Below are 15,000 nucleotides of genomic sequence, written 5' to 3' on the forward strand. Positions count from 1 at the left end.
AAAAGTACATTTATGAGCCAGGGCCGATTGTGTACATCTAACGATCAAAAAGATGAAGTAGAATAAAAGTACATGTTTGAGCCAGGGCCGGGCCTTAGTAGGGTGAGGTAGGGGTGTGTGTGTGTGTGTGAGTGTGTGTGTGTGTGTGTGTGTGTGTGTGTGTGTGGGGGGGGGTCCCAATTGTTGTAGGGGTACATTAGTTGAGGGTTCGAAGCACCCGAACTTCCTAGGGTCCGGGGGCCAGCCCCCCTGGAAAATATTTGAAATCTAGATTAAAATAATAATGTGCAATCTGGCGCATTCTGGGAGTATTTGTCATGAGGTTTGTTATATATATATATTTGTTTGTTTGTACCCTTGGAGGAGGCACATGGTCAGGCAGGGGGGGTCCGGCCCTGTGAGCAGATAACCTCGTATGCTATTCGAACATACCCTATATGAAACGGGAAATTGCACACAGAAACTGCAACGATTGATTTCGTTCTGAAACTTTGCATCGGTTACACCAATAGATTTAGCAATAATAATAATATTATTATGCCAATGTTCACGATTATAAGTATTAAAACGAAATAAAAGGAAATGTTGCTACGGCGTGTCATCACCGGCCACCGCAGTTCCCGCTCATTTTGCGCGTGCGGGTGAATATTACAGTGTTCTAGATGAGCGAAAGTGTAGCCAAGACCTGTACGCCTACGTGTAGATATCAGGGCCGGTCTAGGTAAGTACTAGGGGGGTGGGGGAGGTTACAGATGGGGGCCCAGGGGGCGAAGCCGCCTCGGTGGGGGTTGCAAGGGGGCTTGAAGCTAAACGTTTTTTGATGTTTCTGGAGGAAAAGGAAGCCTCTCCTTGAACGAAAAAGGTAAATTCGACAGCAAGCCGTATATAGGCAATGAAGAATTGAGGGGGTGAGAGGTGCGATTTCCCCTCGGATTTCATGATGATCCAGATGCAACCCCCCCTCCCTCCCCCACACAATAAAAATGCGTTTGGGAGGTACATGCTTAAGCCAGGGGGGGGGGGGGGGGGGGGGTGCGCAACCACTATAACCCCCCCTCCCCCCCCCCTAGTACGGCCCTGGATATGACGTCACCCGTACCCCAGTCAGCACACGATATCGGGTCGATATCGGTCCGATATCGGATTTGACCGGATATCTCGGACCAAGATATCCGATATCGGTCTGATATCGGTCCGATATTGGATTCCAAGTTTGCTCATCAGATTAACGTCAAATTAATGTTAACTTTTTACGTGAATTAAGTTAACATTAATTTAATGTTAATCTGATGAGCAAACTTGGAATCCGATATCGGACCGATATCGGACCGATATCGGATTCCAAGTTTGCTCATCACATTAACATTAAATTAATGTTAACTTTTTACGTTAATTAAGTTAACATTAATTTAATGTTAATCTGATGAGCAAACTTGGAATCCGATATCGGACCGATATCGGACCGATATCGGATTCCAAGTTTGCTCATCAGAATGATTAACATTAAATTAATGTTAACTTTTTACATTAATTAAGTTAACATTCATTTAATGTTAATCTGATGAGCAAACTTGGAATCCGATATCGGACCGATATCGGACCGATATCGGATATAACGTTAAATTAAAGTTAATTTTGTTTACGGCTAATGTCAGTTTTACCAAATAAAAAGCATAATATAATGGTTAGATTAACGTTATTTAAACATGTGTTTTTTTACGTTGAGTGCGAAAATAAAAAGAACCAAAATAAAACTATAATTAAACTTTTTATTGGTTTTTTTTGGTTTTTTTCCTCGGACCAAGATATTCTGATATCGGTCCGATATTGGATTCCAAGTTTTCACATCATCGCCAATACAATCCCATTCATCACACCAATATTGGCACGATATCAGACCAATATCGGATACGATATCGGGTTGATATCGGACCGATATTGGATTCCGACATTGGGCCAATAAAGTTGACGTTAATTTAACGTTAATCTGATGAGCAAACTTGGAATCCAATATCCGACCGATATCAGGCAGATATCGGATATCTTGGTCCGAGATATCCAGCCAGCACCCCGATATCGGACCGATATCGGACCGATATCGGGATACGATATCGGGTCGATATCGGATCCCGATATCGGATTTCAAATCGGGTCGATATAGGATTACGACATTGGGCCAATATTGGATATAGGTCCGATACAAAGAACCAAAATAAAACTATAATTAAACTTTTTATTAGAATTTTTTTTCTCCCTCAGACCAAGATATCCCATATCTGCCCGATATTGGTCCGATATTGGATTCCAAGTTTGCTCATGAGATAAACGTTTAGTTTTTACGTTAATTTAACATTAAATTAACGTTCATTAAAACAAAACCATAATATAAAGTTAAATTAAAGTTAATTTTCGTTTACGGCTAATGTCAATTTTACCAAATAAAAAGCACAATATAATGGTTAGATTCAAGTTATTCAAACGTGTGTTTTTTATGTTGAGTGCAAACATAAAAAGAACCACACATAAAAACGGTCATACACGTAAAATTCCACTCGTGCAAAAACACGAGTGTACGTGGGAGTTTCATCCCACGAATCCAGAAGAAGAAGAAGAAGGAAGTGTGCATGCTAACATGAAACAAAACAAAAGACAAATAAATAAAACCATTAGAAATATGTTGTGAGAATATGTTCTAAACATTTATTCATCATTTCCATGATATATATACTGTACATTTAAAAAAACACACACCATAAAACCATGATAAAAATGTCGGAAGTTGAATCAGTTCTAAAGTTTCTGGAAGTGAGTTTGGATACATGTATCCCACTTTTAGGTTCTGTACCTAGAAATTTACCAATTCTATTCCATCTTTTGGGTTTAAAAAAAATAGTCTTCGCACAGCTAGGTATCTTGTACATGTATCCGAATGATGCCAGAGACACAAGGAAAGATGAGGTTATTTGCAACACCACCAGCAGAGGAAGAAGTCATTCACTTTGCAGCAGCAGATAAAAAGAATTGTTGAATTTGAAGCAGGAGCAGACACAGAAGTTGTTGAATTTGTAGCGTCATCTGCAGACAAAGAAGTTGTTGAATTTGCAGCAGACGATATACTTGTTAAACCTGCAGCAGCAAACGAAGAAGTCATTCACTTTGCAGCAGCACCAGACAACAAGAATTGTTGAATTCGAAGCAGGAGCAGACAGAGAAGTTGTTAATGTTGAGTTTGCAGCAGACGATATATACTTGTTAAATCTGCAGCACCAGCCTTGGAAAAAGTTGTTGATACAACCAGTGCAGACGATGGCATGTCTGCAATGGGAGACTTTGAAGATCTGCTCCAAATGCTATGACATCTGCAAAGACAGAGAATGCAACAATCTTAAAACATAAAGAATTCAGTGTGATTTGAGAACTTCAGTGTAAACACTATAATTATGTCTTCTTTGTTAATGCTCTTTGCTAAATATAGAACTGAAGGTAAATAAGGTTTACATTGTCTTTGCATTATGCCAATATTTGTTGAATTTACTTGTGTGTATATATATATGCTAACTTTGATAGCATTCTTCTGTGTTTGAATGAAATGCTCTTAGTCAATGCTGCCTGGCATGGATAACAACCCCCCCCCCTCCCCCCAACACACACAGAACACCTTCCCGAAGTTTTTTCCAAGACTAAGACTGAGTAAGAGTAAGACAATAATATGTCAGTTGGACCTGGACTAAAAATATGTATAGGTCCAGATGTCCCGGCTACAACAAATTGTTCTGTCAGAAGACCTCTTATAGTTCTTTATGTCGAAATTGATGTGATGGTCGACCAGCCAAGATTTAGAACAATGCGTCATAAGCATGTATTAATGACCCCAGACCGAAGCCTGACAACAACACTGCCTTCTCTCATAAATGATTTTCAGTTATAAATATAATATGACTGCTGGAACATTCATCAAGCGTTAACGTGGATTTTACCTGCAAACACACACACACACACACACACACACACACACACACACACACACACACACTTACTTGGCCTCAAAAGCCAGAATGTCACTTGTCAGGGTTGTAACTTGTAGTTTACATCCCTGTGAATGCCTTCTGGTATCCTCATGGTAATTCCTCCCACCCTGCAATGAAAGCATTGATGTGTGAGTTGCATTACAGTAGAGAACAGTGGTCAATCAAAACTTGTTTTAAGTGTCTTTGAAAAGACGATTTTCGAAAATAACTCTCTGAGATCTCTTATAAATTCTGTGAGATTGAACAAATGTGTGAAAATGTGTGGCAATTATCAGATTGACAGAGAGAAATAAAATATCAGAGAGAGAGAGAGAGAGAGAGAGAGAGAGAGAGAGAGAGAGAGAGAGAGAGAGAGAGAGAGAGAGAGAGAGAGAGAGACAGACAGACAGACAGACAGACAGACAGGGAGAGAGAAACAGACAGAGAGACTGAAACTGAGAAAGACAGACAGAGCAAGAAACTAGAAAGACAGAAGGCAGGAAAGAAAGAGAAAGAGAGATAAATTCACCTTTCCAATCGTTATGCATGATATTGCTTTGATATTGGTGACTCGTATCAAAAATAAGTCAACAATCACAATGCCAACGGATTCTGAACTTATGAATATGATTATGAATTTACAACACAAGTCACACAGTGAAGTAACATTACCTGAAAGTTCCATTTGCCATTCGCTCAGCGTCATAAGATCTGTATTGTGTAGTCCTGATATATGCTGAAGTGCAGCATGTTATCTTATATCAGCAGACACACTGGCTTTGAAGTTGCAGGAGTGTTAAAAACGGTAAAAATACAGTACAAACTTTCTTGAGTTCGATTCGACAGAGAAAAGTCCGAGAGTAATGTCCCTTGGCGATCACGGGAGGTCACTCAGAATTACTTGTCCGGCAGTTACTGAGTAAACAAATGGCGAAATGCGTTGGGAAGATTGAAAACAGGCAGTTGCTAGAGCACTATGTTATACAACATCAGAAACGATCCTGACTGGACAGTCCAATACTAAGACAGAAGGAGGAAGACAGAACTGGACTGGTTTCAAGAGTGTTCCAAACAGTCGATCATCATGCATCACGTAAAACGTTGAGTGAGTATCGCCTATGCCTATTGAACTTGGAAGATAGTTTTGCTAATTATTGAGACTTGATGTATTTTTTTCTCTTGGAATATATGAGACTAAACAGTGTGTTTGTTTCTTAGGTGTGTGTGTGTGTCACTGTGTGTGTTTGTGTCACTGTGTGTGTTTAGGTGGTTGCTGATTTTCTTTATTGTTGTTGTAAAAATAAAATGGTGATTTTAACTAAGAATCCTTTTATGGTTCTGTTGTGCATAATAAACAGTTTTTATTCTTTCAGATTTATAAAAATACCTCTCTACACACACACACACACACACACACACACACACACACACACACACACACACACACACACACACACACACACACACACACACACATTGAATGTAGACAAATAAATCTGCCAGTGATGGAAGAAATGGTGAAGAACAAATGAAAGGTGAGGGAGGTTTTGCAGACAGCATGTCTCCTTATGAAAGCACAAACATGTTCATACAATGTCAACATTTTATATGATCATCTTGTTGCGTCATACTCATAACGGTTAATCTTTTTACTGCAGCTGGCCGTGAGGAAGCGCCATATTCAAACCGACAACAAGCAATTCGAACAGGTGCTTGCGAAGTGGTTGACAGGATTGTCGGATCGTCTACATGGTGGGAGGATGTCGAAGATCAACACAGAAAACGAGGACGAGGACTAAGATGAAGATGGTAAATAAAATTAGTGCTAATGTGCTGACAACCAGCAAGGAACACGCCTCTCGGATTCACTCTCTCTTCATTTTGTGTTATTTTGCCTCTACATGATATAATGCCTCTACATATATATATGATATAATGCCTCTGTAAGGATTCCCTAGGCCTGCTGTTTTGGAACAAATGCTATGTGCAATTATGTCGGAGAATGGGCTGACATCGTTCAATACCGACTGTTGTGGCGACTGAACAATGGCGATACTGCGTTTTTGATGCTCGACAAAGGCGGCCATGAAAAAGTGCGTCGGTGGTGCTACGTTGTGTGTCTCCAACTTTCAATCGCAGCTGACAGTGTCAGATTCAGGCTGTATGGTGCGGAGTGATGTTGTTGCGAGTGACGCTGATAGGCGGAAGGTGACAGACGATGCCAGATATGAAGGAGACAAAGAACATCAATGGTCTAACCTAGCTGATATGTTTCAGAGGATGAGCGAGGAAAGCACCGTGAGGATAAAAGAGATGGTCTGAACATTTCCCGTTCCCCACCCTTGTGAAGAATTGGAGCGTAACAATCATTTGTTTTGATTATCATGACTGGACAGAACCGTTGCGTGACCAGTCCGTTGTTTGTTGCAAATCGAAAGACTTATTTAGTTATAATTGATTTCATAACTGGTTATCCGTTTGCGACGATTTTCCCGTCTCCTTTGTGTTAATTTGATTCATGCGTTTTGTGAAGTTATTGTTATTTCCTTATTCCAAGGGGGCTATCGCCTTATGGAATTAAATACTTTGACTTTGATGGGTCACATGAATCGTGACACTCCATAATTATTCGGTGGGGACCCATTGGTTAGTGGTCTGCTCTGCAATGCTGTGAGTCATGGGTTCAAGCCCGTCCTTTAGCAGCAGAGTGGATGACATTTCAGTGGATAAGTTATCTTATCACAAGGTCAGTTATTAATTGTATTAACTGTTGAATTTTAATTGATAGTTGTAATTTGTTTATGTTGCATTGGTAACTTATGTGTTTTCAATGATACAGTTGGTTATTAAATTATTCTCATTCTGCCTTTGACTCACTTTCATTTGTACTTGTGTGACAATGTTTATTGACTCACTTTCATTTTTACTTGTGTGACAATGTTTATCAACTACTTCATCTTATCATTTCTGTCTCCTTTTAAATTTTCTTCTGTTCTTGGGCCAGAAATTTAATATTTACGGATTACAGCAAGTTTTAGTGCAGGTCAAAGACGAACAAGTGCGAAAGCAATTGCCAAGCATGAAGCATGTTTTCATTAGTCAAGAAGTAAAGTCAGAGGTTCAAAGATGATCAGATAATTAATGCCAACTATTCGCTGGTTTTGCTTCATCGACTCTGCGGGCAGCTTCCAGGAAACCAAAGTTTTCAGGTTTTCAGGTTCCGGGGGAAGTATGGTTGCAAAGCTGAAACTTAAAGGAATTGACGGAAGGGCACCACCAGGGCACCATAGAAGGGCACCACCCTTATCGGTTCCCGATATCGGTCCATTATTGGTTCCCGATGTTAGGCCGATATCAATTCTCTATATCGTACCGATATCGGACCAATATTAGTCCAATGTCGGAATCCGATATCGACCCGATATCGTCCCGATTTGCAATCCGATATCGGTCCGATATCGGGATCCGATATCGGACCGATATCGGGATCCGATATCAAACTGATATCGATCTGATTTGCAATCTGATATCGGGATCTGATATCGGGATCCGATATCGATTCTCTATATCGTACCGATATCGGACCGATATCGGACCAATGTCGTAATCCGATATCGACCCGGTATCAACCCAATTTGCAATCTGACATCGGGATTTGATATCATGCCGATATCGGGATCTGATATGAGGCCGATACCGATTTTCTATATCGGACCGATATCGGGTCGATATCGGGTCGATATCGGTCCGATATCGACCGGATTTGCAATCCGATATCGGTCCGCTATCGGGATCTGATATCGATTCTCTATATCGGACCAATATCGGACCGATATCGGACCAATGTCGTAATCCGATATTGACCCGGTATCAACCCAATTTGCAATCTGACATCGGGATTTGATATCGCGCCGATATCAGGATCTGATATGAGGCCGATACCGATTCTCTATATCGGACCGATATCGGGTCGATATCGGGTCGATATCGGTCCGATATCGACCGGATTTGCAATCCGATATCGGTCCGCTATCGGGATCTGATATCGATTCTCTATATCGGACCAATATCGGACCGATATCGGACCAATGTCGTAATCCGATATTGACCCGGTATCAACCCAATTTGCAATCTGACATCGGGATTTGATATCGCGCCGATATCAGGATCTGATATGAGGCCGATACCGATTCTCTATATCGGACCGATATCGGGTCGATATCGGGTCGATATCGGTCCGATGTCGTAATCCGATATCGGTCCGATATCGACCCGATTTGCAATCCGATATCGGACCGATATCGGAATCCGATATCGACCCGATATCGTATCCGATATCGGTCCGATATCGGACCGATATCGGGGTGCTGGCTGGGACACGTCTTGGAGAATTGGTCTAGATGATGCTCACCCTTCTCCAATGTTCCAAGTGCAGTCATCTTTTTTCCTATTGAACGTTGTTTGAATACCAGCAAGACGTGTAGATCTTTGCAAACGCGTGACGTAAAAACTAGATTTGATGACGTTATACCCGTACACGTTCCAATACACGTGCTGAAAAACTCCCCGTCTAGATCTTTCTAATGTGCGCGCGCAGCCACGTGACCAGGCGGATGAGGTCAAACATCACAGGCAGGCCCATTACCAAGGATACGACGATGATGATGGCGGTGACCGCAACATAGGCGCTGGACGGTCGTGAATCTGGAGCGCTGGTCATTTTCCTGGCCTGTTTGTTCAAGCCGCGTTTGGGCAGAAGAAGGTCGGCTTGGATCTTGTCAATGGCTGCCTTCACTTCCGTCTGAAAAAGGGCGAAAGCTATTGCATGAATGAATGAATAAATGAATGAGGAATGACGGAATGAAGGCGTATTTAAAAATTAATAAAAGAATGGAGGAGTGAAGAGATACATCAATACATAAATCAATGAATACATGAATGGAGAAATGAATAAATGAATGAATGTGTAACAGAATGAAGAAATTCACAAATGAATGAATGAGTGAATGAATGAATGAATAAATGAATGAATGTGTAACAGAATGAAGAAATTCACAAATGAATGAATGAGTGAATGAATGAATGAATAAATGAATGAATGTGTAACAGAATGAAGAAATTCACAAATGAATGAATGAGTGAATGAATGAATGAATAAATGAATGAATGTGAAACAGAATGAAGAAATTCACAAATGAGTGAATGAATGAATGAATGAATAAATGAATGAATGTGTAACAGAATGAAGACATTCACAAATGAATGAATGAGTGAATGAATGAATGAATAAATGAATGAATGTGTAACAGAATGGAGAAATTCACAAATGAGTGAATGGACGAATGAATGAATCGATCAATCAATCGATAAATCAAACATTTTACCATTGCGTGTAACGCCGAATTTGATCCAGATTGTTGAAATCAAATGTCAGATGATACATGTCAGGGAGCGTTAGGTCTTCTGAGAGAGTGAGGGGGGCGTGTGGTGTGTGTGACTGTGTGTGTGTGTGTGTGTGCGTGTGTGTGTGTGTGTGCGTGCGCCCGTGTGTGTGTGTGTGTGTGTGTATGTGTCCGTGCGTGCGTGCGCCCGTGTGTGTGTGTGTGTGTGTGTCCGTGCGTGCGTGCGCCCGTGTGTGTGTGGGTGTGTGTTTATGTGTGAGAAAGAATAAGGAGAGAGAGAGAGAGAGAGAGAGAGAGAGACAGACAGACAGACAGAGAGACAGAGACAGAGAGAGAGACAGAGAGAGAGAGAGAGTTTGAGTACAGTTTATCTTCTTAGTATATTTGTTCAATTACAAAAATCCGTTCGGTCAGTCGAGTCATCCATCATTAACGAGGGAGACTTGCGTGTGGTGCGTATTAATGCAGCTTAATAATATGTATCTTTACAACAACAACAACAACAACAACAACAACAACAACAACAACAACAACAACAACAACAACAACAACAACAACAACAACAACAATAACAACAACAACGATAATGGTGGTAGTAGTGACAGCGGTACTGCTGCTGCCCCTGACGTCGATGGCAATACAAATTGAGAGTAAACCTTGGTATGCCAAGCGCATTGTACCAAATGAGACATTTCTGATGTAGGCAAAATCCTTGGTATGGCAAGCACATTATACCAAAGGAGACATTTTCGATGTGTACAAAATCCTTGGTATGGTAAGCACATTATACCAAAGGAGATATTTTTCGATGTGTACAACATTCTTGGTATGGCAAGCACATTGAACCAAAGGAGACATTTTCGATTTGTACAAAATCCTTGGTATGGCAAGCACATTGAACCAAAGGAGACATTTTCGATGTGTACAAAATCCTTGGTATGGCAAGCACATTGAACCAAAGGAGACATTTTCGATGTGTACAAAATCCTTGGTATGGCAAGCACATTGAACCAAAGGAGACATTTTCGATGTGTACAAAATCCTTGGTATGGCAAGCACATTGAACCAAAGGAGACATTTTCGATGTGTACAAAATCCTTGGTATGGCAAGCACATTGAACCAAAGGAGACATTTTCGATGTGTACACAATCCTTGGTATGGCAAGCACATTGAACCAAAGGAGACATTTTCGATGTGTACAAAATCCTTGGTATGGCAAGCACATTGAACCAAAGGAGACATTTTCGATGTGTACAAAATCCTTGGTATGGCAAGCACATTGAACCAAAGGAGACATTTTCGATGTGTACAAAATCCTTGGTATGGCAAGCACATTGAACCAAAGGAGACATTTTCGATGTGTACAAAATCCTTGGTATGGCAAGCACATTGAACCAAAGGAGACATTTTCGATGTGTACAAAATCCTTGGTATGGCAAGCACATTGAACCAAAGGAGACATTTTCGATGTGTACACAATCCTTGGTATGGCAAGCACATTGAACCAAAGGAGACATTTTCGATGTGTACAAAATCCTTGGTATGGCAAGCACATTGAACCAAAGGAGACATTTTCGATGTGTACACAATCCTTGGTATGGCAAGCACATTGAACCAAAGGAGACATTTTCGATGTGTACAAAATCCTTGGTATGGCAAGCACATTGAACCAAAGAAGACATTTTCGATGTGTACAAAATCCTTGGCATGGCAAGCACATTATACCAAAAGAGACAATTCCGATGTGTAAAAAAACCTTTCCCTCCGGAAAAAAACCGTACCTCTTGTTTTTCCTTATCATCTGTAGATAGACTTGCTGCGGTTTGCTGTCTCACACACTTGCATTTGCACTGAGCTGTCTTATTGCATTTCATGTCAGTGTTTGATGTGGTTGTGTTATTAGCCTGAAAGTGAGAAAAAAAAGCATCCAATGACGTCTTTGGTTGTCTCGTTACTGGCACATTAAATGTCAGTGTTTGATGTGTCAGTCATTGACGTTAAAAAGGGCAGTCATTGACGTTAAAAAGGGCAGTCATTGACGTTAAAAAGGGCAGTCATTGACGTTAAAAAGGGCAGTCATTGACGTTAAAAAGGGCAGTCATTGACGTTAAAAAGGGCAGTCATTGACGTTAAAAAGGGCAGTCATTGACGTATTTTGTTCTTCAGAATCGGGACCTTCCATGTCAATGATAAAAACATACGACAGTGATCGGCCCCAACAATTAACTTCGCTACTATTTTCTAATATTTTGTCTGTGATATTTTTACAGTGTGTTGAAACAAGTGTAAAAACAATGCAGTTGGAGAAATCAATCTGACAGACTTTACGATACAGAATTTTGAATATAATGACATGCCAAGAATCACATATACGAGTGTTGGGTAATTCAATGAACCGATCAATTACAATCGCAGGACCTTTTTTGTAAGAGTTGTAAATCCCTGGTTCACGCGTGAGTGAGAGAGAGAGAGTCTGGAGTCTGGATGGTTTATTGATTAGGCCTTGGGCCCATTTCAATTAGGGGTGTACAACGTTTCAACATTCATGCTTCATGAAAAATAATCATGATAATATTAATCATAATACAAATCATCATCATCGTAATAATAGAGAGAGAGAGAGAGAGAGAGAGAGAGAGAGAGAGAGAGAGAGAGAGAGAGAGAGAGTGTGTGTGTGTGCGTGCGTGTGTGTGTGTGTGTTTGTGTGCGTGTGTGTGTCTGTGTGTCTGCGTGTGTTTGTGTGTGTGTATGTGTGTGTGTGTGTTTGTGTGTGTGTGTGTGCGTGTGTGTGTGTGTGTTTGTGTGTGTGTGTGTGCGTGTGTATTCTACAACTCACCACAGGAATGTCTCCTCCCAAAGCGAGGCAGAATGCGTGATTATGATTATAGGCTGTGACGTAGGCGGCCATGCGTGAAGTACCGCTCGTGGAATTTAGCACGTACGTCTGGTTTTGCAGGTGAAGGTCAAACTTCAAGGCCACCAGTGACACACTGCCTATCTGGAGATCGAAAGTCAATATCATTCTTGAAAGAATTAATTCCAAGCATTTGGCTTTTTTAGAGCCAAAGATATTAATTACCTTGAGATTTGCATGCCCGGTTTGTGACACACACACACACACACACACACACATACACACACACACACACACACACACACACACACACTCACACACACACACACACACACACACACACGCACACACACACGCACGCACACACAAACACACACATACACACACACGGCACACACACACTCTTTACCTACAGAATCACATCACGTACCTCCCGCCAATATGTTTGGTTCTCTCCGTTGATCATGACTTTTTCACGTTCGCTTTTTTCTGTGATGACAGTGATGAGAAATTTGTAAGGGCCATTTGTGCTCCACTCAGTGACGTTTGGCATAGGGAAGGTCAAGGTCGTGGCCCAGTGGTCTCTGTCGGTCAAAGCCACTGCGCAAGCAGCAGGGTCATAGCGTGCGGTTTTGACGACCATGATACGTTTGTTGCTGACGATACGGTGAAAGGAGCTAGTGTTGAGAGAATTCTCTGTGGTCTCAACGTTATTGGAGGGGCTCTCCGTGTTCAGAGCGATCCAGGAAAACGCTGTTTTGAAATGGACGGGGAATTTGCTGTCAACGCAGACAGTGGTGTTGTCACCTTCAGCCACGATGTGATAGATGTCACCGACGTTGGACTCGGCAGGTGCGGGGTTCGGGAACGTGACGAAATCGACCCCCCAGTTGTTCACGGGGGGCAGGAGTGCCCAAACGTGATCCCAGCAGCAAATTGCATTGCCCTGCACCGCACCACGAAACACGCCAACCCCCACAGCAACAGATTGGTTCGATTTTATCACCATCCCCGTCAGATCTGTGTCATCAGTGCAGGTCCACGTGTGAAGGCTGTTCAATGTAATATTCAACTTCTTCGTGTGACTTGGTTGCGCGGGTATAGGAACGTCGTCGCACTGGTTGTTCTGCATCTCAATGGTGACATTTGTGTTGTCGTAGGGAGCCGTGATGTGGACAAACTTGAGGTTTTGGTCTCGTTCTCTTCGTCTACTGTTTGTGTGAGTCTTTGTTGGAGGCGTCACGATGAAGTATTCATTCCCTAGCTCACTGACAGGCTTCACGCGCACACCGTCCATGTCTTTACCTTTGTTGCCCGAGAAGTTCCTGTATAGTGGTAAGCATAGACGTCGACTTTTCCGTGTGAGGTCAGCGATACAACAGATGCCGAATGGCAATCAACAGTGAAACTAAGCGTCATTTTGTCATTGTCAGCAGGACCAATGCCAGCAGTGAGGCTAAAGTTGAAGGACCTACTTTTATCTGGCAGTGATTTTTGCGGTGCATAACACTGACACGCAGGGTTCAGCGTCTGTTGCGGTGCATAATTCGGCGAGTACGTGTATGTTCCTTCCACTTCGCAGCCGAAGGCTTCGGGCGTGGACAGCCACAGCTGTCGGTTGCACGTGCTGCCGGTTGCACTGGGCAAAACGGCGGGAAAAAAATGCACATACTCTTCCGTAACTGAAAAAGATTTCAACATCACAGTGTCAATGGCAGGAACAGTTTATGACTGTCATGTCGAACCAAGACGCCATAAACGATCTACAATTTCTCCTCCCCTCCCCCTCCCCCCCCCCCATTGAGCTTGATCATCCATCAACCAACCATTGCTGCACGTAGCGGTGGCGATATGGGCGAACCAGTGCTGAAGAACGAAGATAGTGAGGAGAAGAGGCATTCTCGATCCTTCGTCCAATGGCCCTTGCATTGGCCTTTGGTGTCGGGCGTTCCAAGTAAATGGCTGTCGAGGTCTTTCCAGTGGACTTTTCCTGGGTAACAGACGAGCAAAAAGTTAAATAGTGGACACCCCCTCCCCCCCTTGTAAGACCCACATACCACCCCCAAAGACTCCCCCCCCCCCCCACCCCTCCTTTCCCCCGCCCTCTAAAATGAAGACTTCCTCTTTTACTTCTTCTTCTTCTTCAGCGTTCCAGAATTGTCTGGTTACGTGTGAGCTCGTTTGCCCATTTGGGTTCCCCAAACTATACTCTGAGAGCATAGTCAGCTTCACTCCGCTTTCGTTGAGTAGGCATGCTGGGTATTTTCGTGTTTCCATAACCCACCGAACTCTGACATGGATTACAGGATCTTTTCCGTGCGCACTTGGTCTTGTACACACGAAGGGGGTTAAGTCACTAGCAGGTCTGCACATAAGTTGACCTGGGAGATCGGAAAAATCTCCACTCTTAACCCACCAGGCGGCAGCGACCGGGATTCGAACTCACGACCTCCCGATTTGGAGGCCGACGTCTTACCACCACGCCACTGCGCCCGTCGACCCGGTACCCCCTCTTAACCCCCTTCGTATACAAGACCTTGATTTGTTCGGAATTGTAGGTCATTACCTCTGTATATTTACCTCAGTTTTCAGATTCCCTTCTTTAAAGGACTTGATTTTCTTCGGATTTCTGGGGGTCGTAAAAGGGGGTTCCACTGTATTCGAGCAAATTTTGCAAGGTGTTGTGCTGTGCAGTGCGGTGATGGTATGCACATGCCCTGCTTGCATTGCAAATTA

At 42.5% G+C, this 15,000-nt stretch overlaps 1 protein-coding gene and 1 long non-coding RNA gene across 2 annotated transcripts in view; one reads left to right on the forward strand and one right to left on the reverse strand.

The window, feature by feature from the left end:
• LOC138977110 (mucin-2-like) overlaps positions 1-15,000 on the forward strand; it is a 120,570-nt gene that overhangs the window by 9,519 nt on the left and 96,051 nt on the right. The gene's annotated exons all lie outside the window — the stretch shown is intronic.
• Positions 2,674-4,819, reverse strand: LOC138975421 (uncharacterized). The gene is made up of 3 exons (XR_011458642.1): positions 4,680-4,819; positions 4,038-4,135; positions 2,674-3,359 (listed from the first exon to the last, which is right to left on the reverse strand). It is a non-coding gene; the product is annotated as an uncharacterized lncRNA (long non-coding RNA).

This window comes from Littorina saxatilis, linkage group LG9, assembly GCF_037325665.1.
Source record: "Littorina saxatilis isolate snail1 linkage group LG9, US_GU_Lsax_2.0, whole genome shotgun sequence".
In the NCBI taxonomy this organism is placed as follows: domain Eukaryota; kingdom Metazoa; phylum Mollusca; class Gastropoda; order Littorinimorpha; family Littorinidae; genus Littorina; species Littorina saxatilis.